The sequence below is a fragment of the Propithecus coquereli genome, unplaced genomic scaffold, assembly GCF_000956105.1.
Source record: "Propithecus coquereli isolate 6110/MARCELLA unplaced genomic scaffold, Pcoq_1.0 Scaffold24, whole genome shotgun sequence".
NCBI lineage: Eukaryota > Metazoa > Chordata > Mammalia > Primates > Indriidae > Propithecus > Propithecus coquereli.
Genome location: NW_012147952.1, coordinates 2,408,526 through 2,431,863, shown reverse-complemented (window position 1 = coordinate 2,431,863; position 23,338 = coordinate 2,408,526). Strand labels below are relative to the sequence as shown.

General features: G+C 39.6%; 1 protein-coding gene and 1 pseudogene across 5 annotated transcripts in view; both read right to left on the bottom strand.

Moving 5' to 3' along the window:
• KCNQ5 (potassium channel, voltage gated KQT-like subfamily Q, member 5) overlaps positions 1-23,338 on the bottom strand; it is a 639,257-nt gene that overhangs the window by 42,229 nt on the left and 573,690 nt on the right. The window lies entirely within an intron of this gene.
• LOC105811744 lies at positions 2,410-11,258 on the bottom strand (annotated as a pseudogene).

The window sequence follows — 23,338 nt, the reverse complement described above, 5'->3', positions numbered from 1 at the left end:
GGGGTATCACTCTTGCTCAGGCTGGTCTCGAATTCCTGACCTCAAGGGATCCTCCCGCCTTGGCCTCCCAGAGTGCTAAGATTACAGGTGTGAGCCACCGCGCCCGGCTGCAAATGAAAATATATTACAACAAGATATAATGTTACATCATATGTCAGTTTTGGATATATCACTCCTTTGTCCTTTTCTGAATGTGACCTTTATCCCAGTACCTTATGTTGTTGGTAGTGTAGGAACAAATTGTGAAATTTCAGTCATGTGACTATTGTTTACTCAGTTCTGAATTTTAGAAGATTCAGAATAAATAGCTTACAAATGAATTCTTATTAAGAGTTAGGAAATCAGTGATTTACAGATTCAACATAATCTCCATCAAAATACTGTCATATTTCACAGATTTAGAAAAAATAATTCTGTGCTTCATTTGGAACCAAAAAAGAACACAAATAGCCAAAACAATCTTAAGCAAAGAGAACAAATCTGGAAGCATCACATTACCAGACTTCAAATTGTACTATAAGACTATAGTAACCCAAATAGCATGGTACTGGTATAAAAATAGAGACATAGATCAATGGAACAGAATAGAGAATCCAGAAATAAAACCATCTACCTACAACCAACTGATCTTTGACAAAGCAGACAACAAAGTACACCGAGGAAAAGAAGCCCTATTTAATAAATGGTGCTGAGAAAACTGGATAGCCACATGCAGAAGACTGAAACAACACCCCTACCTCTTACCACTCACAAAAATTAATTCAAGATGGATAAAAGATTTAAATGTAAGGCATGAAAACATAAAAATTCTATTAGAAAATGTAGGAAAAGCTCTTCTAGACATCAGCCTAGGCAAAGGATTTATGATTAAGACCCCAAAGGCAAATACAGCAACAAGAAAAATAAATAAATGAGACTTAATTAAATTAAAAATCTTCTGCACAGCAAAGGAAATAATCAACAGAGTAAATAGACAACATACAGAATGGAAGAAAATATTCACAAACTGTATGTCTGATAAAGGGCTAATATCAAAAATATACAAAGAAATCAAACAAATTAGCAAGAAAAAATCCCAAATCACCCCATTAAAAAGTGGGCAAAAGACATGAACAGAGATTTTTCAAGAGAAAAGAAATGCTCACTATCACTAATTATCAGGGAAATGCAAATTAAAACCGCAATGAGATATCACCTTACCCATGTCAGAATGGCCATTATTAAAAAGTCAGAAAAACAATAGATATTGATGTGGATGCAGAGAGAAAGGAGCACTTCATACGCTGTTGGTGGGAGTACAAATTAGTACAACCTCTATGGAAAATGGTATGGAGATTCCTCAAAGAAATAAATGTAGGCTTACCATTCAACTCAGCAATCCCACTACTGGATATCTACCCAAAGGAAAATAAGTGATTTTATCAAGAAGACACCTGCACTCGAATGTTTATTGCAGCACAATTCACACTTGCAAAGATGTGGAATCAACCTAAGTGCCCATCAATACATGAGTGGATTAACAAAACACACACACACACACACACACACTCACCCACCATGAAGTACTACTACTCAGACATGAAAAGGAATGAAATAATGTGTTTTGCAGCAACTTGGATGGAACTGAAGACCATTATTCTAAGTATCTCAGGAATGGAAAAACAAACACCACATGTACTCTCTAATTATTGGGAGCTAATTGATGGGCATACATGGGCACAAAGAGATCTAAAGGTCATTGGAAATCAAGGAGCGGGGAGAGGGAGAAGGGGAGGGGTTAAAATCTACCTATTGGGTACAATGAACACTATTTGGGTGACAGGCACACTAAAAGCCCTGACTTAAGCATTATAAAAGGTATCCGTGTAACAAAAACATTTGTACCTTCTTAATATTATGAAATAAAAAAATAGTTAGGAAATCATCTCATTGAGTTCCCACAGCAATAAAACATAATGCTATAAGAAAATTTTTGATTGCATTTTTGATGCATCTGTGAACACATTCCCATTACTTTTTTCTAGGCTATAGAATTAAAATGATGCAATATCCTAAAAAATTCTGAAAAATAGAAAAAACTTTTTATTGGGAAAAAATTCCAAGTATCCATATCTGTTTCTGTTGGTTTCACAATGAAATATCACTTTGAGCTTTTAAAGCAATACTTTAGTTAAAGAGCTAATTTTATTATTTTGCACAGGCAATTGCATTTTCCTGTGTATTTTTACCAAAGTACATGTAATTTATATAGTAAATATTGTTAGCACAACTGAAGATTACAGATTGACAGAGATTTGACAGAGATTGCATAACTTAGCTGGGCTTGCTGTTTATTTATTTTTCTAAAACTGATGTTTATTTTCCATCAACCTTATTTCCATTTTGTTTAAGAGCCTGTAGAAGAACAGCTTAAGCCCACTCAGCGGTTGTGCCCATTCGGTGGCCTGGGCAGTGAGAGCTGCAGACCAGGCTTCTGTGGTAGGCTGAGTGTTCCAGCCTTCAGCAGGAACCTGCTAAATAGGCTCGGAGGGCACCTGGACACCTTCAGGCCAGTCTGCGACCTCAGGTAGCATAGCAGTGAACTTGGGAGCTGGAGCAGTCGGTTCACCCTGAGATTCCTCCTTGGTCACAGCTTCTTCACAGCAGCCTGCTCTTCTTTTTCAGTATCGTCAGGATCTCTGTAGCAGCAGAGATCAGGCATGACCTCTCATGGACGTTCACAGGAGACGGTGCCAGGCACGAGCAGAACTTCCCAGGCCAGCATCCGCCACATCAGACCCACTGAATGGGCTCCCTGTTGTTACGGGGGATGGTGATGTCCACATAACAGAGGAGAATCTGTGTTAACGGTATGCAGGTTAACATAACAGGCCTCTGTGAGAGGCTGGTGCTCAGCCCTGGGATCAGTAACCAGGTGTGGCTCCTGGCAGGCTGCCTGGATCTGGTTAGTGAAAGTTCCCAGAGTGAACGGGCCAGCAATAGGAGTGGCTCCAATGGCGGCAGCAGCAAACGTCAGCACAGCCCGCTGGCCAGTATTTCTGGAGGATATGACATTGACATCAACAGGTTTTCAACAGCAACGATGGCACGAGCTGCCAGCAGAGGCTTTTCCCAGTCCCCTTGAGATTTGGTGTATTAATAGATGCCATCACTTGTCCTTTTGTAGATAAACTGTTCCATTTGAAAGTCAAGGTTGGTGCCACCTAAGTGGGTTCCTGCTGCAAGGAATTCGAGACATCCTCCTCCTTCATTTGCAGGACATCAGGACTCTGGACATTGTGAAAATTTCTCAAGTTACAATGGGAATCTGGAACAATGCTGTATGGACAGCCATCTGGGTAGGGTGGAAAGCCTATTTTGTTTTTTAATATTATGACATTCTTGACATGGAACAGAAAATTTAGGACTCAGAATAAATAATCCTAGGACACATTCGAATACACTATCAGAGGAAGAGCAGAGGAGGCAACAACAACAACATTTTGAAAGTGGGAAAGCAGATGGACAAGTTAGGTAACTGACTAGCAGACAGCAGAGAGAAAACCTTATGCCAACACTGGGAAAGCTAAGAAACAATAAGATTTACACTTGAGGAGACTCAAAAGGCTCAGGCATGGGCAGCATTTGGTACCTCTGGGTCCAGGGATAAAGGGGCATAACTAAGACAAGAAAGGTTGTGAACAATCTGCCCCAGATCCCTATATGGTCCTCTCCTTTTCCAGCAGAAGACAGAAATATTTGGATGAGAGGTCGTACTTGCATCCAAAGATACAGTCCAAGGACAAGTATTAAACCAAAAGCTGGGGTATCAAGTTACCACGTACAGACTGAATGCTGACAACTTGCCACCACCCACTCATCATCATCATAAGGGCAGCAAGACTCTTACCCTCCAGCAGTTTGGATAAGTACTCTCTGAGGAATCTGACCAGCATAAGAAGAAAGAGCTAAAGATATTGACACCAGGAATTCCCTAGGAAATGGTTGACCCAGATCAACTTATGGCAAAGATCAAAGCTGATCAGCTGATCTTCCAGTAATATGCTCAGGAATTCCAGTTACCCTTGTAGTACCCACATTTTATTATGAGGAAACATCCAAGGTTTACCAAATACCTGAGAAAATCTCCCAACACAAAGATAGAGATCAAAAGCAACTAGAAGGAAATAGAAACCAAGAAAAAGAAAATTTCAAAACACTGTTGTTAATATTTTTATAGATATTTATAAGGCTGGATACTATATCCTTGCAACAAAAATAGGATGCTGAAATAAAGGAACACTTAGTGAGCAACAACAATAAAGAAACTTAGAAATGATAGCAGAAGTGAAAATCTCAGTAAGAGATTTGGATAATAAAGTTGGCCAAAACTCCTAGAAAGTAGAGCAAAAAGACAAAGAGGTAAAATATGGGATAGGAAAGATAAGAAAATCATGGTCAATCTGCAAGTCCAGCTTCCAAATAACAGATTTCCATAAAGAGAGAACAGAGAAAATTACAAAAAAATGAATGCCAACAACAGTCAAGCCGAAGATCAAATCAAAAACGCAATTCCTTTTACAATAGCCTCAAAGAAAATTAAATATCTAGGAATATATGTAACGAAAGATGTAAGAGACTTATACAGGGAAAACTATGAAACACTAAAAAAAGAAGATGTAAACAGATGGAAAAACCTACCTTGCTCATGGATTGGTAGAATCAATATCGTTAAAATGTCCATACTACCTAAAGTGATCTACAGAATTAATGCAATCCCTATCAAAATCCCATTATCATTCTTCACAGATCTGGAAAAAATAATTCTACGCTTTGTATGGAACCAGAAAAGACCTCGTATAGCCAAAGCAATCCTAAGGAAAAAGAACAAACTGGGAGGTATCAGTTTACCAGACTTTAAGCTGTACTACCAGGCTATAGTAACTAAAACAGCTTGGTACTGGCATAAAAACAGAGACATTGACCTCTGGAACAGGACTGAGAATCCAGAGATGAAACCATCTGCATATGGTAATCTAATCTTTGACAAAGCTGACAAAAACATACACTGGAGAAAAGAATCCCTTGTCAATAAATGGTGCTGGGAAAACTGGATAGCTACATGCAGAAGATTGAAACTAGACCCCCACCTCTCACTTCTCACAAAAATTAATTCAAGATGGATAATAGACTTAAACCTAAGGCATGAAACCTTAAGAATTCTAAAAGAAGATGTTGGGAAGACCCTTTCAGACATCGGCCTAGGCAAGGAATTCTTGAAGAAGAACCCCAAAGCAACTGCCGCAGCAACAAAAATAAATAAGTGGGATCTAATCAAATTAAAAAGCTTCTACACTGCCAAGGAAACTATCATTAGAGTGAATAGCCCACAGAATGGGAAAAAATATTTGCTCTCTACTCATCTGATAAAGGGCTGATAACCAGAATCTATCTAGAACTCAAAAAAATCAACAAGAAAAAATCAAACAACCCCATCAACAAATGGGCAAGGGAAATGAACAGAAACTTTTCAAAAGAAGACAGAATAATGGCCAGCAAACATATAAAAAAATGCTCAACATCTCTAATCATTAAAGAAATGCAAATCAAAACCACAATGAGGTATCACCTAACCCCGGTGAGATTGGCCTCGATCAAAAAAACATGAAACAATAAATGTTGGCGAGGATGTGGAGAGCCAGGAACACTCCTACACTGCTGGTGGGACTGCAAATTAGTGCAACCTCTGTGGAAAAGAATTTGGAGATACCTCAGAGAGCTAAAAATAGAAATACCATTTGATCCAGCAATAGCACTATTAGGCATCTACCCAAAAGAGCACAAAACATTCTACGATAAAGACATCTGCACCCGAATGTTTATGGCAGCACAATTCACTATTGCAAGAATGTGGAAACAACCCAAGTGCCCGTCAATCCATGAGTGGATTATTAAAATTTGGTATATGTTTACAATGGAATATTACTCAATTATAAGAAACGACAGTGATCTAGCACCTCTTATACTTTCCTGGATTAAACTTAAGCCCATTATCCAAAGTGGGGCACCAAAAGAGCAGAAGAACGGGATCCATTTGTACTCACCTTCAAATTGGTACTAACTGATCAACACTAGGTTGATCACATGGCAGAAATACTCTCTAGGGATTAGGGGGATGGGGGGGCAAATCTACAACTAAAGGACACAGGGAACACTAAAGGGAGGGAAGCTCATGCCTTTAACCTGCATTTGGGTGAGGCAAAGACATAAAGTGTAACTATAATGTTTGTACCCTCACAAAACCCTGGAATAAAAAAAAATCAATAAAATATTCTAGAATGGAAAAAAGCCATTTCCAGATATGCAAGCTCTTAAAAAATTTGCTTTCCATGCACTCTCCAAGTACAAGGAAAAATTATAGAGCAGCAGATCAGATTAGTGGTTGCCAGGAATGTACTGGAGGATGTACTTCATCAAAATGGAAAAGTAGACCAAGAGAGAGGAAGACACAGGCACAGAAACTATGAGGGACACTCCAGGAGTCAGCAGAATGATGGTAAAGGGAAATCCCTGTGCACCAGATGGGGAGGGAAATTGGTCCAGATAGGACTAGTGTGACTCAAGTGACAGTGAATTGACAGCTGTCATCACCGTGCCTTCTGTCATCACACCATATTTTATTAATATGTGAAAAAATCTTGGAGTTTTACTTTCTGAAAGAATGAAGCAAATCAAGAAAGATGAAAACATGAGATCCAGGAAACTGGGAATCCAATCTAGAAGAAAATAAAAGGGAATTTAAAAGATAATGGCTGTGTAGCAGGCTGAGAGAGCAGCCAGGTCAGATAAAAAGAGGATGAAGGTTTCCAGGATGTATTCTCCAAGAAAAGTCACAATGGCACTGATTGGTTACCTGACGCAATTGACCTTGCGGAAAATTCTACTGTGAGATTGTTGGAAGATGTAGAAAGAATTATGAAAACAACAATACACAAGGTATTTATTTACTGCAGGAAATGCCAAAACTAAGAAACAATTGCAGTGCAATATAGTACATAGGCATAATATAGACATTAAATTTTGGCATCCAAAAACTATAGTAACTTGTATTAGAAAGGATGGGAGGGTCTGCAGAAAGAAAACAGTTAAAAAAGAGCTAAATCTTAATTTACCAGAATAGGAAGTAAATAGATGATGTTCAAAATTGATTAACCAGAAGTTAGCAGTATGCATGTATTATTGGAAAAATATGGAGATATGTAATTGTAAAAAAAAAAAACCCAGCTAAAAATATAGACAATGGTTGCTTCTGGAAAGAAGGCTGGTGGTGGTGGGCGGGGGGGTAGAGTGGGAGAGTTGAGGAAGAAAACTATCATATTCTGTTATAAAGGACCTATATTATTTGATTTTCAATTTATTTTATTATTTTTAAATTGAACTTTCAATTTTGAGGTTATTGTAGATTCTCATGTGGTTGTAAGACGTACCCTATCCCCAGTTTCCCCCGGTGGTAACATCTTGCAAAACTGTAGTGCTACATCACAGCGAGGATATTAAGGTTGATGCAGTCACTTCCATCACCACAAGGAGTCCTCATGTTGCCCTTTTAGAGTCACGCCCCTTCCCCCCTATCCCCCAGCCATGATTCCTGGCTACCACTCATCTGATCTACTTTTCTATAATTTTGCCATTTCAAGAATGTTATATAAATGGATAATATCGTATGTGACCTTTTGGAGTTGACATTTTTTAACTCAGTGTAATTCCCTCAAGATTCATCCCAGTTGTTGGGTGTATCAGTAGTTTGCTCGCCTGTATCGTTGAGTAGTATTCCATGGGACATGTGCACCACAGTTTGTTTAACCTTCACCTGCTAAAGGACCCTGGATGGCTTCCAGTTTTTGGTTATTATGAATAAAATTGCTCTGACCATTCATGAATAGGTTCTATATGAACATAATTTCTCTGGAATAAATGTCCAAGACTAAAATTACTTGGTCATATAGTAACCGCATATTTAGTTTTGTACGAGACTACCAAACTGTTTTCCAGGGAGACTGTACAATTCTCCACTCCACCAGCAGCGTATGAGTGATCCAGCTTCCCTTCATCTTTCCCCGCATTTTGTGTTGTCATTATTTTTTAAATTTTAGCCTATCTAATAAATATGTAGTGATATCTCCTGTAATTTTAATTGGCCTTTCCCCCATGACTAATGATGTCAAACATCTTTTCATGCACTTATTTTCCATCTGCATATTCTCTTCAGTGAAATGTCCACTCATGTTTTCTGCCTATTTTCTTTATTTTTTTATTTTTTTATTTCAGGAAGTTATGGGGGTACAGATGTTTAGGTTACGTATGTTGCCCTTGCCCCTGCCACTGCCTATTTTCTAATTCAACTCTTTTGTTTTCCTGTAGAGTTTTGAGAGTTCTTTACATATTCTAGATACTAGTCTTTTGTCAGATGTGTCATTTGTACATATTTTCTCTCCATTTGCAGCTTGTCTTTTCATCCTGTTAGGGTCATTTGCACAGCAAAAGTTTTTAATTTGGATGAGATCCACTTTATCAATTTTTCTTTTATGGATAATGCTTTTGGTATCAAGTCTAAGAACTTTTTGCTCAGCTCTAGATCCCCAAAATTTTCTTTTGTGTTTTTTTCCTAAAAGTTTTATGCTATATATTTAAGTTCATGATTCATTTTGAGTAATCTTTATTATTTGGCTTTTAAAATTAGGTATATGTATTTGGTAAAACAAAAACTCTTAGAAAGAAACCTAAAAGGCTCCAAAAATAATACTGGCTCTCACTACTTGTAATACATTCTATGTATTTCCTATTCTGTCCCACCCCATGCCACCTTACACCAGACCTTCCCATCTCATCCCATAACTTCTCATCTCGTTCTATTTCACTGCATGAAAAAAGTGCTGATCATAACCTATTCATTTGATTTCATGACATTTTACCACGGCTTGAAAAGGACAGTCGACACAGTCTTTCCTGTCTGGTGTGCATCCCTCATTTTTACTTTTCAATATGTCTTCTTTACTAACTTCATCTCTAATTCTATCTCAGACATTTGAAAAAAAAATCGCCCACTGCTCATTGACATGAAAGATAAAAAAACTATTTTGTCCTGAGGTTTGTCATCTACCCCTTTTCACATGCTTCTCTACAAGGTGATGAGAAATGCACAAGTTCTGCATTTCTGCTGCTTGACACAAGCCCTAAAGCACAAGAGAGCACTGGCAGGTTCAATAGCTAGTTGAAATATTCTGAGAAAATGAGAGGTACTCTTGTCATTTTCTCTTTTAAGTTCTGTACCTTTCTACAGTCACAGCAGAAATGGAACACCATCTCCTTATCGCTTGCAAAACTATATTTTTGGTGACTTCCTGAAATATTTTTTATCTCAACTTTCATTACAAATTTTTGGTACATAATTGATTATTCCTATGGCAGGCAAAACAGATGTCCACAGTGCCTGCAACCATAGTAAACTAGGTTGCTAGGAGATTCAATCAAAATAGTAATCTAACTGTGCTTACCAAATACACTAACCCATACTCTTTTGAGATCTGGCAAATTTGATTTTTATTGTGTTTGCTCTCAGGTTTGCTGATTAGCGACATTAGAAGTACTATTAATAATTCACGCTAATGAGGGGGTCTATTATGTAAGATACTACTGCACTTGAACATTTTCTCTTTACAATCAAAGACCCCACTTACACTAAATAGATAATTCATGCATACTCAGCATCTTAAATTATATTAATTATGATATAAGCTTCTCTAAGATTCTCTATTAAGGATGGTCAATTAACCTTACTTACTGGCTAGCAGAAATACTGGCAAAATTTCATAAATAGTTCTTTACACTTAATTAAAAGGAATCTCTCTGTTTTGAGTGATGATATGAAGCACTAGAGAGTTTTCAAAAACAATTAATATGGTCTCTACTACTAAAATTGCTGATCACACCACAATAATGGCTTAGTAACTGCTGATAAGACAAAAAGAAAAAACAAAAAAAATTTTCTTTTCTTTTTTCTTTTTAATTACATATGTTATATATACTATATTCAAATGGGAACACTAGAATATGTTTTTATGTGTTCTTTAAAAATTATCTCAACTGTAAAGCAATAGAGGAGTTTCATTACCTTCTTAAAATCACTCAGATACCCACTTATTGACTACCTCAGCATTCAGTGATTCAGCAATAACACTTTTAATAATCCTACTCCTGAGAATAGGCGCATCCTATGCCTCAGTGATGCATTTTGTGTGTGGGTTTTTTATAACCCTAAAGCAATTTTTATTAATAAAGCTTAATTAATTGACTCTTGAGTAATTAAATATTGAATAATTTATTTGTTCATAATCTGTTCATTATTCATTCAAAATAAATATTTTCCAAGCAACTACCATGTGCCACACACTGTGCTGTCATGTAGTAAGCCAATGCCTCTCTCCCAGAATGACTGAAATATTTCTGTCATCAGGGTAGCCACTATTTAACATATGAACTTCTACTTAACCTTGTAACAGAGATCCTAGCCAGCCCAATAAGCTATTAAAAGAAAAGGTTTTAGGGATTGAAAAAGGAGAAAAAAAAGACTGCTGTTATTCACATAGAACCACCACCCCCCCGCAAAAAAGAAATATTTCTGTCATCTTCAATGAAGGCAATGATCTCTGATAAATAGTAATATCATGGGGCATAATAAAGACAACTTCATTCCTTCTGTGATTATATGAATTATTCAACATGAGGACTCTTAAAACTAGGAATGAAGGAATAAAGTTTGCATGAGCATATAACTTTTAACCTTTTATTTACCACAGATAGGAATTGCCATCAAGTACTGGAAGAAGGGAAGATGAAAACATGCAAATTCATGAAGTCCAGGACTTCAACTTATTAAAATTGATGCAGAAAGCAGCATTAATGAATTAAATACATTCACTATATTGAGCACTTATTCTCTGTGCTGGACATTGTATAAGAATTTTACACACATTATGTCTCATTATTACTCACACAACCTTATTAGGTAGGTATCATTCCTGCTACTATAGAGAGCGAGAGAGAAAAAGAGGAAAGAGAGAGAAACAAACTAAAGCGCAGTGAGATTAAGTCACTTGTCTCATCTCAACCTAGTGGACAAACCAGGATTTGATACAAGTTCTGTTTTACTCCAAAATCATGCACTGTGTCTGATTAATTCGATTTTCATAAAATATTCTTTGAGAACTTACCATACTCATGGCACTATGAGTTTTCTCAATAAAAAACAAAAACATAAAACTCGTAGCTTTATGAAAACATTTTTTTACTTGTAATTACAAAAACCAATTTTTATAGATTTTTGTGATTCCACTACAAAAGGCATTTGTAACAAAAGCAAAGTAAATTCATAGTCTAAAAGGACTGCCTTTCAAAGGACATGAACAGAAACTTTTCAAAAGAAGACAGAATAATGGCCAAAAATCATATGAAAAAATACTCAACATCTCTAATCATCAGGGAAATGCAAATCAAAACCACAATGAGATATCACTTATCTCCAGTGAGACTGGTCTTTATCAAAAAGCCCCAAAACAATAAATGTTGGCGTGGATGCGGAGAGATAGGAACACTCATACACTGCTGGTGGGACTGCAAACTAGTGCAACCTCTGTGGAAAGCAATATGGAGATAACCTTAAAGAGATACAAGTAGATCTACCATTTGATCCAGCAATCCCATAACTGGGCATCTACCCAAAAGAACAAAAGTCACTCTATGAAAAAGACACCCACACCCGAATGTTTATAGCAGCACAATTCACAATTGCAAAGATGTGGAAACAACCCAAGTGTCCATCAATACATGAATGGATTAATAAAATGTGGTATATGTATACCATGGAGTACTATTCAGCTTTAAGAAACAATGATGATATAGCACTCTTGTATTATTTTGGAAAGAGCTAGAACACATTCTACTAAGTAAAGTATCCCAAGAATGGAAACACATGTACTCACCATCAAATTGGTATTAACTGATCAACACATAAGTACACATATAAGAATAACATTTATTGGATGTCGGGCAGGGGGGAAGGGGGAGGGGGGAGGAGGGGACGGGTATATGCATACACAAAGAGTGCGATGCGCACCATCCAGGGGATGGACACGCTTGAAGCTCGGACTTGGGGCGGGGGAGGGCCGGCAAGGGCAACATATGTAACCTAAACATCTGTACCCCCATAATATGCTGAAATGACAACAACAACAACAAAAAATAAAAGGACTGCCTTTATCAGAACCAAATGTTGAGCGTAATCCTGGCAAAGCCAAGTGGCCAGCCACATTCAGATCACTGAGACAGCTGTTGCTACACATCTGAAGCATCATCTTCAGACAGCCTCCTTACTCAGTAGTAATATAACTGAACTAGGTCAAATTAGAACAGAGTGATGAATTGCTCTTACCATTCTAGACTAAGACAGACAGTACTTCATCACAGGGAGACATCTGAATCAGTGTGACTTAGAGGGACTTATTTAATCCTATTTTCACAGGGATGAGATCTGTTTTTTTTGAACCATATTCAGAAACATCTGATCTCAATCAAAGCAGTCATGCTTTATAATGGTCCTACAGACTGCAGAATCACTAATCTGCATTACGATTAAATCAAATCTGTTGGGGAATTCTAAGTAGATCTAGTAAATTTTTTCTCAGCTTTCAACTCTTATTCGGCTAGCAGTGATACTGCCAGAAAATGCCAACATGTCAACCCCAAGATCATTTGGAGTAGCTCGATCTGAAATGGCAACATAAGTGTTGCTTTCAAAAAGTAATGGAAATTACTGGTGCATTACCTTCATTGATGCACGAAGGGATAGAGAGAGAATATTTGTAGTGTATACAATAATAAAGGGGCATGGATTGAACAGATTTGCCATATTCACTAAAAAAGAAGACAATAAATCATTACACTAACACTAAATATATAGTTGATTTATACCAAGTTTTGTGCATTCATTCGTTAGCAATGTGAATTATATAAAAGAAAACATGCTAAGTAGCAAGCATGGTAGAACATAAAAAACTTTGAAATTAGACCTAAGTGCAATTTCAAACTCCAACTTCAGCATTTAGACAGAAGTATGTGGGTAAGTTATTTACATTTTCTGGGTCTCAATTTCCTTGTCTGTAAAATGGCTATGTGGGTATTAAATGAACCAATACATAGAAAACCTAGTTAACGCATAGCCTATATTAGGTGCTAACGATGCTATTTTCCTTTCTTTTCCTTCTTGGGCTCTGGAAGTGAGCAAAACTATAGGGAGAAATTAAAAAATGAATCAGACACTAATACCGTCTTCATAGAATCAATAGGATGTTGAAAATACAAAAGCAAATAAGCTACAAACGACGGGGACTGGGATGGTAGGATGCAATACTGGCCACAGTACTTGCAGCTCCTTGCTTTAAGAGGTGGAATCTCTTTCCCTACCTCTTGCATTTGGGCTGTCCTTGTCATTTGTTTTGACTAACAGGATGCAGTGGACATCGTACTGTGACAGTCTGAGCCTGAACTTCTAGAGGCTGTGCAAGTACTGCTTGTACTACTCTTAGGAATCCACTGCAACCACGTGAACCAGTCCAGCCTGCTAGAGGGTGAGAGACCACACGGAGCAGAGGACAGTCATCCCAACTGACCCCCTTAGGCCAGCCAGTCCCAGCCAACACAGCAGCTGATCACAGAGTATGAGTGAGTCCAGCCAAGACCAGAAGAACTGCCGAACAGACTTGTGGGCTAAGTAAATGGTTGCTGTTTTAAGCTACTAAGTCTGAGGGGGAGGAGGTCAGTTATGCAGCAACAGATAACTCATACACATGTAAGGAGATATGGGATCATGACATTTTTCAACCAAAACACAAAATATGGGAACAACAGTTTCAAAACAATTTTGGGAACGATTAGTCACCAATTCCAACAGAATGATGTGGCGCACCCGTTGCTACTGCATTAGATTAATGAAAGATGTAAATCTCTCACTGGTGGGAATTAAGGGTTTCATATGCATATGATTCTTGGTAACTGGGGGTACAGAGATTAATTTTCCCCCAGCAATATTATTTTTCGAGTCCAGGAACTGTTGTTATGCATTGTACATGGCAACAGAAGAAAAAGATGGCAAGGGAAGAAAAGCTGGGAAAAATTAGACATTGAAAACAAAATACCCGTAAAAGGAATTTGGGACAATGTAAGGGAGTTTCATACCGCAGGTAGCAAAAGCAAAGCGTGGGTAACTTGTCTTTTTCCTATGTCAGCCGTCTATTGCAGAAAGAGGATCTTGGTCTTTACCTAACCTTTTTTTTTTTTTTCTTCTTTACCAAGTAGAGCACACCATGACAGCGATTAAATGTGATTTTAAAATTGTGTCATATTGGTTTCTCTTTGTGAAGCAGACAACTAAGTGTGCCTCTGAAGGAAATAATTTGAGATGTGCAAATGAAAAATCACCATGCTGCTGAAAAATGCTTCCCTTAAATATGGGCTAAATTCTCCGATTTGTGCAATGGTTAACTTTGTGCTTATTTTGTGCAGATTTCAGAGGTCACCCACAGGTTATTTCTGACAAGAGTGAAGTCTGAAGAGTGAGGACGATGCCTTTTGTTCCCCCAGTGCCAGTCGATACTGAAACGGGAGTGAGGCTGGGGTGGGAAGGCTTAGAGACGAATGGCAAGTTCCTGGAGGTGGCAGTTGTCACATCTACTCAGCACCTGCTAAATGCCCTGGAGAATGCTAGTCCTGAGCAGCAGCCCTCAAATACTTTCTGATTTAAATTGTAATCCTCCTGTTGTGGGCTCATCCAAACTGTACGCGGAATCCACTGTGGAACCCACCTGTGGCGCACACACACGAACCTTGTAAGGAAGGTGGGGCATGCCTCGCAGGACAGTAGGGCTGTGGCCGACAGTGAGAGGTAAGGAGCGATGGACAGCACTTTTCTCTGTGCCAGAGACATGAAACCAGAGTGAGGGCAGAGAATTGGTCCCCGGCATTCCTCAGCCAATCCTTTTTCCTCTTCCACTTCTCACTCTGGACTTGCCACTGAGGATAAGAATTAATGGCTAAGCAAGTACTTTCCACTGGGCCAGAAAAGCAGGTTATTAGAAACTCAGTTTCGGAAGAAAATTTCTTAGAGGTTGTTTGGTTTGATCTCCTTGTCTGGCCCAGAAATCCAAGTTTGGTTTGAATTCTTCCAATCATGGAATCTGTTCTGGTGCCGTGGGGCCTTTCATTGCCAAGCTATCATTACATTGAACTAAAAATTTGTATTGCGCACCTCTTGGTTCTGGTTCTGCCCTTGGAAGTGACCAACAACGTATCTTCAACCTCTTGAAGCAGCTGAAGAGGGGCCATACATTGTACAAGAAAGAGTGCTGGGTTAGAAGTTAGAACACTTTGGTTTTGCAACTGACTAGCTGGTTTCTTGCTCCCTCATTTTATTTTATTTTTTGCGGCACTAATCCTATGCTCAATATTTTGTTAATACTACTTTCAAAAGGCTGCACTAAGAATAGAATATAATCGTCTAGCCGTAATGTCATCACAGTTGAGGGCCAGGATGTGATTTTTTCTTTTTTGTGATATAATACAAAGGACACGGGACATGAAATAGACCAGAGGTCAGAAACCCAAATGCCTTTAGAGGCAGGCAAGTAATGGAAACGTTTGAGAGGGATAGGGAATTGGTGGTTGGGGTTCTTAGGAAGACAACGGGGAGTGGTAGACATCTGTGACTTGAGAGACATAACGGATTTAAAGGCATTTGTGGCAGCCAGCCTCTGACATGGTCCCCAGTGAGCCTCACTTCCTGGTATTTACCCCAGGGCACAGTCCCCTCCTACATTTTACCAGGGTTGGTCTGTGTGACCACTAGCATATGGAAGAAGTGATATATCACGGCTGTGGTTAGATTATAAAAGACTGCAGCTTCTGTCTCACCTTCTTTCTCTCTTTCTTTTTTTTTTTTCAAGACAGAGTATTGCTCTGTTGCCCTGGCTAGAATACAGCGGTGTCATCGTATCTCACTGCAACCTCAAATTCCTGGGCTCAGGTGGTCCTCCTGCTTCAGCCTCCTGAGTAGCTGGGACCACAGGCATGTGCCACTACACCTGGCTAATTTTTCTATTTTTTTGTAGAGACAGGGTGTCGCTCTTGCTCAGGCTGGTCTCGAACTCCTGACCTCAAGCGATCCTCCCGCCTTGGCCTCTCTCTCCTTCTCTTGAGAGTGTACTTTCTCTGTTCTCTGGTGGAAGCCGGCTACATGTCATGTGGACATTCAGGAAACCTATGGAGTGGCCAATGTGGCAAGGAAATAAGGCCTGGTAGCAAATGCTCGCATGAGCTTGGAAATGGGTCCTCTCCCAGTTCAGCCTTGAGATGATTGCATCTCTGGCCAAGAGCTTGACTGCGACCTCAAGAGAGACTTTGAGCCATAACCATGCAGCTAAACTGCTCCAGGATTCCTGAACACAGAAACTGTGTGTTGTTTTAAACCACTAACTTGGGGGTAATTTGTTATGTAACAATAAATAGCACAGCATTCTGATTCATTTTAAAGTATCAGTGTACACATGCACACACGCTTTGCTGGTGAAACAAAATACAGAGTTCTAGTTTACAACCCTGGGTTTCTCAATAAAGCCTGGATCTATGGAAACCAAAAAGTAGTTTAAGGTAGGACTCAGAGGTTATCTGGCAGCTCAGTTTCTAGTGGAAGGGAGGAGGTGGAATCCATTCATAGTCACGTATGGAGCTATTTTCTTCCCCACCAATAGGAACAGAATATAATTTTCCCTATCACTGTAGGGTGACAACAAACATCGGGACACAGCCTAGAGAAATCTGACAGATTCTATGTATAATACAAAGAGCACTTGGATTAGCATAGAAAGCTAGCAGGAACTCCAGTCCAATCAAAATAGAAAAGCATTTCTCTTGTAATTAAAAACTAGGAATGGGTGTCTCACAAAAAGTAATGGAAAAACAATCTGTGGTGTGAATGGTTGTGTTACCCCAACATTCATATGTTGAAACTGTCACCCCCAAGGTAATGGTAGTGAGAGGTGATAACTTTGGGAGATGATTAGGCCATAAGGGTGTAGTCCTCATGGTTGGGATTAGTGCCCTTATAAAAGAGACCCAAGAGATAACTTGCCCCTTCCACCATGTGGAACTGGGCTCTCACCGAATCTGCCAGCACCATGATCCTGGACTTCCAGCCTGAGGAACTGTAAGAAATAAATATTTGCTGTCTATAAGCTCCCCAGTCTATGGTATGTTTATTATAGCAGACTGAACAGACTACAACACCACTCTTCTCAGAAATACAAGGAATACTTAGTCACTTGGAGTCTGTCACTAGACATTGAGAGGTCTCTCTCCCAACGCAATAGTAATAAGAACCTTGGAACACAGAAGCAGATCTTAGAGGGGCAAGAACACTATAGGACACACAAGAGAGGACTAGGGTATGTCTTTGATTGAAGAAATGACTGATTGACTGAAGAACCTGGATAACTAAAGAAAAAAAAGATACCTATGGACCAGAATTGAATCAATTTCTTCAGGTAATGGTTTTTACCAACAAGGTAGTGAGGAACTGAAAGTGTGCTTTAGAATTCTACTGAATACCCTTTGTAGGCTTTTATATAGGAATTATTCTAACAATTACGTTGAATATAGAGTGAAATATGGAGAGTGAATGTCTAGAGTTTATATCCAGTCATTCTCAATAAACGCTTTTGCTCTTGTTAAAGAAAACTCTCAGGTTTTGGTACAGATAGAGCTGACAGGAATGGCTGTACTCCTCAGTCAGAATTCCAGGCCAGGAATTGGTACAAACAGGTTACATGGAAGCCCTAATAGAATACTGCTTTAACAAGAATTATTCCTATCAATACAATGCAGAGTCATTATCAGGCAATTTCAGAAAGTGCCAGGAAGCATGATGTGGAAAATTATAATCAAGGTCTGGCTGAAGTTGGGCCATCATTACGGAACGTCAGGAAAAATCTTTCTCTTTTTTGAGACAGAGACTTGCTCTGTTGCCCAGACTAGAGTGCGGTGGCGTCAGCCTAGCTCACAGCAACCTCAGACTCCTGGGCTCAAGTGATCCTCCTGTCTTAGTCTCCCAAGTAGCTGGGACTACAGGCATATGCCACCATGCCCGGCTAATTTTTTTTTCTATTTTAGTTGCCTGGTTCATTTCTTTCATTTTTACTAGAGAGGGCATCTCGCTCTTGCTGAGGCTGGTCTCAAACTCCTGACATCAAGTGATCCTCCTGCCTTGGCCTCCCAGAGTGCTAGGATTACAGGCATGATCCACCACACCCGGCCTAGTACTGTACTTCTTTTTTTTTTTGAGACAAGAGTCTCACTGTGTTGCCCTGGCGAGAGTGCCGTGGCGTCAGCCTAGCTCACAGCAACCTCAAACTCCTGGGCTCAAGTGATCCTCCTGTCTCAGTCTCCCAAGTAGCTGGGACTATAGGCACTCGCCACCATGCTCAGCTAATTTTTTTTTGTAGTAGAGATGGGGTCTCACTCTTGCACAGGCTGTTCTTGAACTCCTGATCTCAAGTGATCCTCCCGCTTCCTGTTCCTCAGTATTCTCAGCGATCTTAAATCGATAGTCTCAAACAAGGGTTGTGGTAGACTGGGGGGCCTGGGGCCCAGACCGAGGGTAAAGAAGAGAGGAGGGGCTAACTACCTTTAAGAGGGCTTGAGAGCTCTAGCGCCCCACATTGTGTATTTCTACTCTTTTGCTATTTGTAGGTGAGACTGGGTTAGTTATTAACTTCAAGAGGAAGGAGTCAGCAAGCGAAACAGCCCGAGGAGCGGCTGTCATGAAGCTGCTGAGGGGGTGGAAAGGAAGGGAACGGTACCAGTTTCCCCTCAATGGCAGTGGTGATAGGAAATGTTCAGGGTGACTGTATGTGAGGGATTATAGGCTCGAAATACTAATTCATTTATTATTGCTAGTTGTTTCTTTATGCACTTTATCTTTCTTTCTTTGTTTATTTTTTCCCCACCTCAGCTGTGGCACCACCTTCCTCTCAGAGGCCTACCCCAGGGACCTGGCAGGACCCTCAAGGAGAAACCTGGGCCTCTCTGGGCCCCTGGAGCTAAGCTGAGGGGCGTCTCCATGTTCTCTGCTGTTGGACACTGCCCAGGCGGGGCCCTTGCACTTTGTCTTTCTTTCCAAATTCAAGGAGTTAGGCCAGTCTATGGTCATTGTCTCATGGAAATGATGTGACAAGAGAAATTGAAAGAGAGAGAGAAAAAAAAGAATTCTAAATCTGGCTTTTATGCTTAAAAAACCCAGACAGTCAGAGGAACTGAAATGACACACAGACAGAATATTTGGGAGAAAGCATCATGTTTAAGGACGTGCTTCCTCCTTACCCTCACCCCAAAGTGGAAGGAATTTCTTGTCTATATCAGACACTATGAGAGGTTGCTTTCCCAGTATCCAATCCCTAAACCTAAATCCTCAAATTTATCCAGTTACTTCCCCCCACACTTGTTCATGTACTTTAGGGGAGACCGGCCTAGATCCAGGTGCTGGGTCCACACTGGTGACTGCCAATGATGGTGTGGTCCACTCATGCTGGCGATTGTTTCAGGCATGAGAATTCTGCAAAATAAGATGTGAATGGACGGTTTTCCTCATGTACGAAGAGACACAAACATAAGATATAGCCTCCTTTCTGCCTCTGGAAGTGTTGTGTCTGGATAAGATGCTTGCACCCGCTGTAGCCATTTTGTTCCCGGCCTCAGAGGAGGTGGGCACACAGAGGGCAGAGGCAAAAGGAGAGTCAGAAGGATCACAGATCAATGAAACCAGAGCCCTGACGCTCCTTGCGGGGAGCTGTCTTATCTCCAAACTTCTTTTTATGTGGTATTGTAAGTTGCATTATAGTTTCAATTATTTGAATCTGCATCTGCCCTGCTAACAAACGCATCCTGACGTGTACACTGGCTGAGGGGAGAAAGGAACATGAAGAGCAGTGAAGAGAGAAAGAGATATCAGAAGTGTCCGGAACAAGGGGGTTGGCCTCAGGGACCCCTACAGAAGGTATTCACATCTTCAGCTCACCCAGAGTCCACCCAGGTGAATCCCACATGTCTCCCACACCCAGGCTGTGCCAGTCTTTTCCATAAACACCTGGTAAGGATGTACTTTCCACAGCAGCCAGCAGGGTCCCTGAGGACTGCTCGGCAGGAATGATACCCTCTCCCTAAGCAGAAACAACGTCAAATGTGTCAAAACATGTGTGGTACCATCCAAGGGATGGACACACTTGAAACTCGGACTTGGGGGGGAGGGGGGAGGGAAGGGCAATATACGTAACCTAAACATCTGTACCCCCATAATATGCTGAAATAAAAAAAAAAAAGAAAGAAAAAAATATTCAAAATAAAAAAAAAAGCATGCGTGGTTATACATATATGGGAGACAGGTTTTTTAGATCTATTACCATTTCTGGAGCTAACAGGTGCTAATTACTATAGCATGTTGGGTTTAACTCAGATTATACCAGAATATTTTAAAATATGTTTTGTATAGGCTTTGAAGATTTTATTTAATATATATTTTAGCTTTAATATTGTTTAATTATGGAACATATAGATATAATATTTTATTGTGAAACTATTTGTGTACAATTTGAAATTGATTTTGTGGTAAATACATGATTGACAGTGTGAAATTTCAGGCCAGGTGCGGTGGCTCACGCCTGTAATCCTAGCACTCTGGGAGGCCGAAGCAGGAGGCTGGAGGTCAGGAGGTCGAGGCCAGCCTAAGACTGAGATCCCATCTCTACTAAAAATAGAAAAAATTAGCCAGGCTTGGTGTCACATGCCTGTAGTCCTAGCTACTTGGGAGGCTGAGGCAGGAGGATTGCTTGAGCCCAGGAGTTTGAGGTTGCTGTGGGCTAGGCTGACGCCATAGCACTCTAGCCCAGGCAACAGAGTGAGATTCTGTCTCAAAGAAAAAAAAAAAAAAGAAAGTGTGAAATTTCAATGTCTACATTAATTTTTAGAATTCGCATTTTCTAATATCAAAATTCTACATTTTCTTATAAAGAGATCTTTACCATAAAATATTTAGCTTTTCAAATCTATCCTCCTTATGTTAAGTAATAAATTATAATATTAATATCAAAAACAAAAACAGGAAAAAAGAAGGTTGGGTTTAGTTACTATTAGATTATTCAGCACTATGAGGTAGAGCTCACTCAAGCCACCTCCTTGCCCTTCTCTGTCAAGGTTATCATGCTCTCTGAGTGCAATTCTGAACCGCATTCCCAAGTGCAGCCGGGTCCAGTAAGTGTAGTCCTCCTTGACAGCAAACTAGGCACCCGAAATCTGAAGACCTTTCCCTAGCTCCCCCTTAGTATCATTCTTGTGGATTTTGGCCGCCAGGTATTCTTCTTACTTGCTACTGCCACCTCCCACTTGCTTTTCTGTTATTGACACCTGTCCATCTCCTGACACTACCTTTAGCATCTTGAAATTGGCCTCAGATGACCCACCATTTACCTCCCTCCCTGGGTAAATAGACACAGACCAGCATGACTATTATCCCGAGTCTCTTCCCAGACACCTGATCAAAACAGAGAAGGGTTATTGAAAGGCCATTTCCCCAATTTGACTAATCTGCTAGCTCTGGAAGATGATGATGTCGTTGATAGGTTTGGCAGCTGGGGCTGAGAAACAGATGGGAGAGTGGCAAGGTCAAATGGCTTGTATGGGAAGAGGAATTTGACCAATTGCAGATGGAAGAGTGAAAGCATCGGGTGGGAAAGAGGGGAGGAGAATAAATGAAAGATGCCTAAAGGGAAATTGATATGACATCTGGGAGCACATCTTAGAATATGTTTAAAGGAGGACTGTGAAATTAGATTGCCTGGGTGTGCATTGTGGCTCCTTTACTTATATCTGTTAGACCTTGGGCAAGTTACGTAGCTTTATGTCTCAGTTTCCTCATCTATAAAATGGGGATAATAACATAACTACTTCATAGGGGTATTGGGAGAATTAAATGAGATAAGAGGTAAAGAATTTAGACCAATGCATGCCACAGAGACATTCAATAAATACTAGTTTTATCATTATTATTACTCTTATATATTTGTGAAAAAATATCAATTCTATGCTAACTAATTACTAAAATTATATGAAGAGGTTTAAATACTATTGACTGACTAATGGAACATTTCTATCTCTTATTACAGGATTTATAAGCCAAAAATATTATTCAGATTGGTCAAAATAAATTTGCTACGGCAACACCAATCAGTCCCTTGCAGTTTACTCTTTCCTTTGTCATTTGTACATTTCTGGCTTCAACATCTGCCTGCCACCTTCCACTTCTCTAGTACACAGGAGTGTGGACCATTAGGAGATAACTGTGCCTTTTTTTTTTTCTTGAGACAGAGTCTCACTCTGTTGCCTGGGCTAGAGTGCCGTGGCGTCAGCCTAGCTCACAGCAACCTCAGACTCCTGGGCTCAAGTGATCCTTCTGCCTCAACCTTCCGAGTAGCTGGGACTACAGGCACGCGCCACCATGTCTGGCTAATTTTTTCTATTTTTTTTTTAATTGTTTGACCAATTTCTTTCTATTTTTAGTAGAGACGGGGTCTCGCTCTTGCTCAGACTGGTCTTGAACTCCCGAGCTCAAGCAATCCTCCCGCCTCGGCCTCCCAGAGTGCTAGGATTACAGGCATGAGCCACCACACCTGGTCAACTGTGCCTTTTTTTAAGTGTAATGTTAATCTCATTAGAAATTACAGCAAAGAGTAAAACAACATGGATATTTAATAACCTTTTGTAAGAGTCATTAAGTTATAAAAATACTATCATCTGTAGCAAAGGGTATCAGATTTGGCAGAAATTATTAAAACTTACAGATCAACCCTACTTTTTTTGATTCTCTATTATACTTTTCAGTTACAGGCCATTATTTTCCAAATGTAACTTCTAGTTATCAACTTAAAGGTTGATCTGAATTTCTATTATTCTTTCTTCTATTCATCTACTCTTCCTGAGCACACAAACGGGCAATGAAATGCCTGAAATGTGTGAAGGAAAGAGAGAAGAAAAGAATCTCAGAAGTGAACGAGCAACTAGACTTGGAATAATTGAAAGTTGGCTGTAAGTGTTATATATTATTTTCTATGAGTATTATGGAACATATAGATATAATATTTTATTGTGAAACTATTTGTGTACAATTTGAAATTGATTTTGTGGTAAATACATGATTGACAGTGTGAAA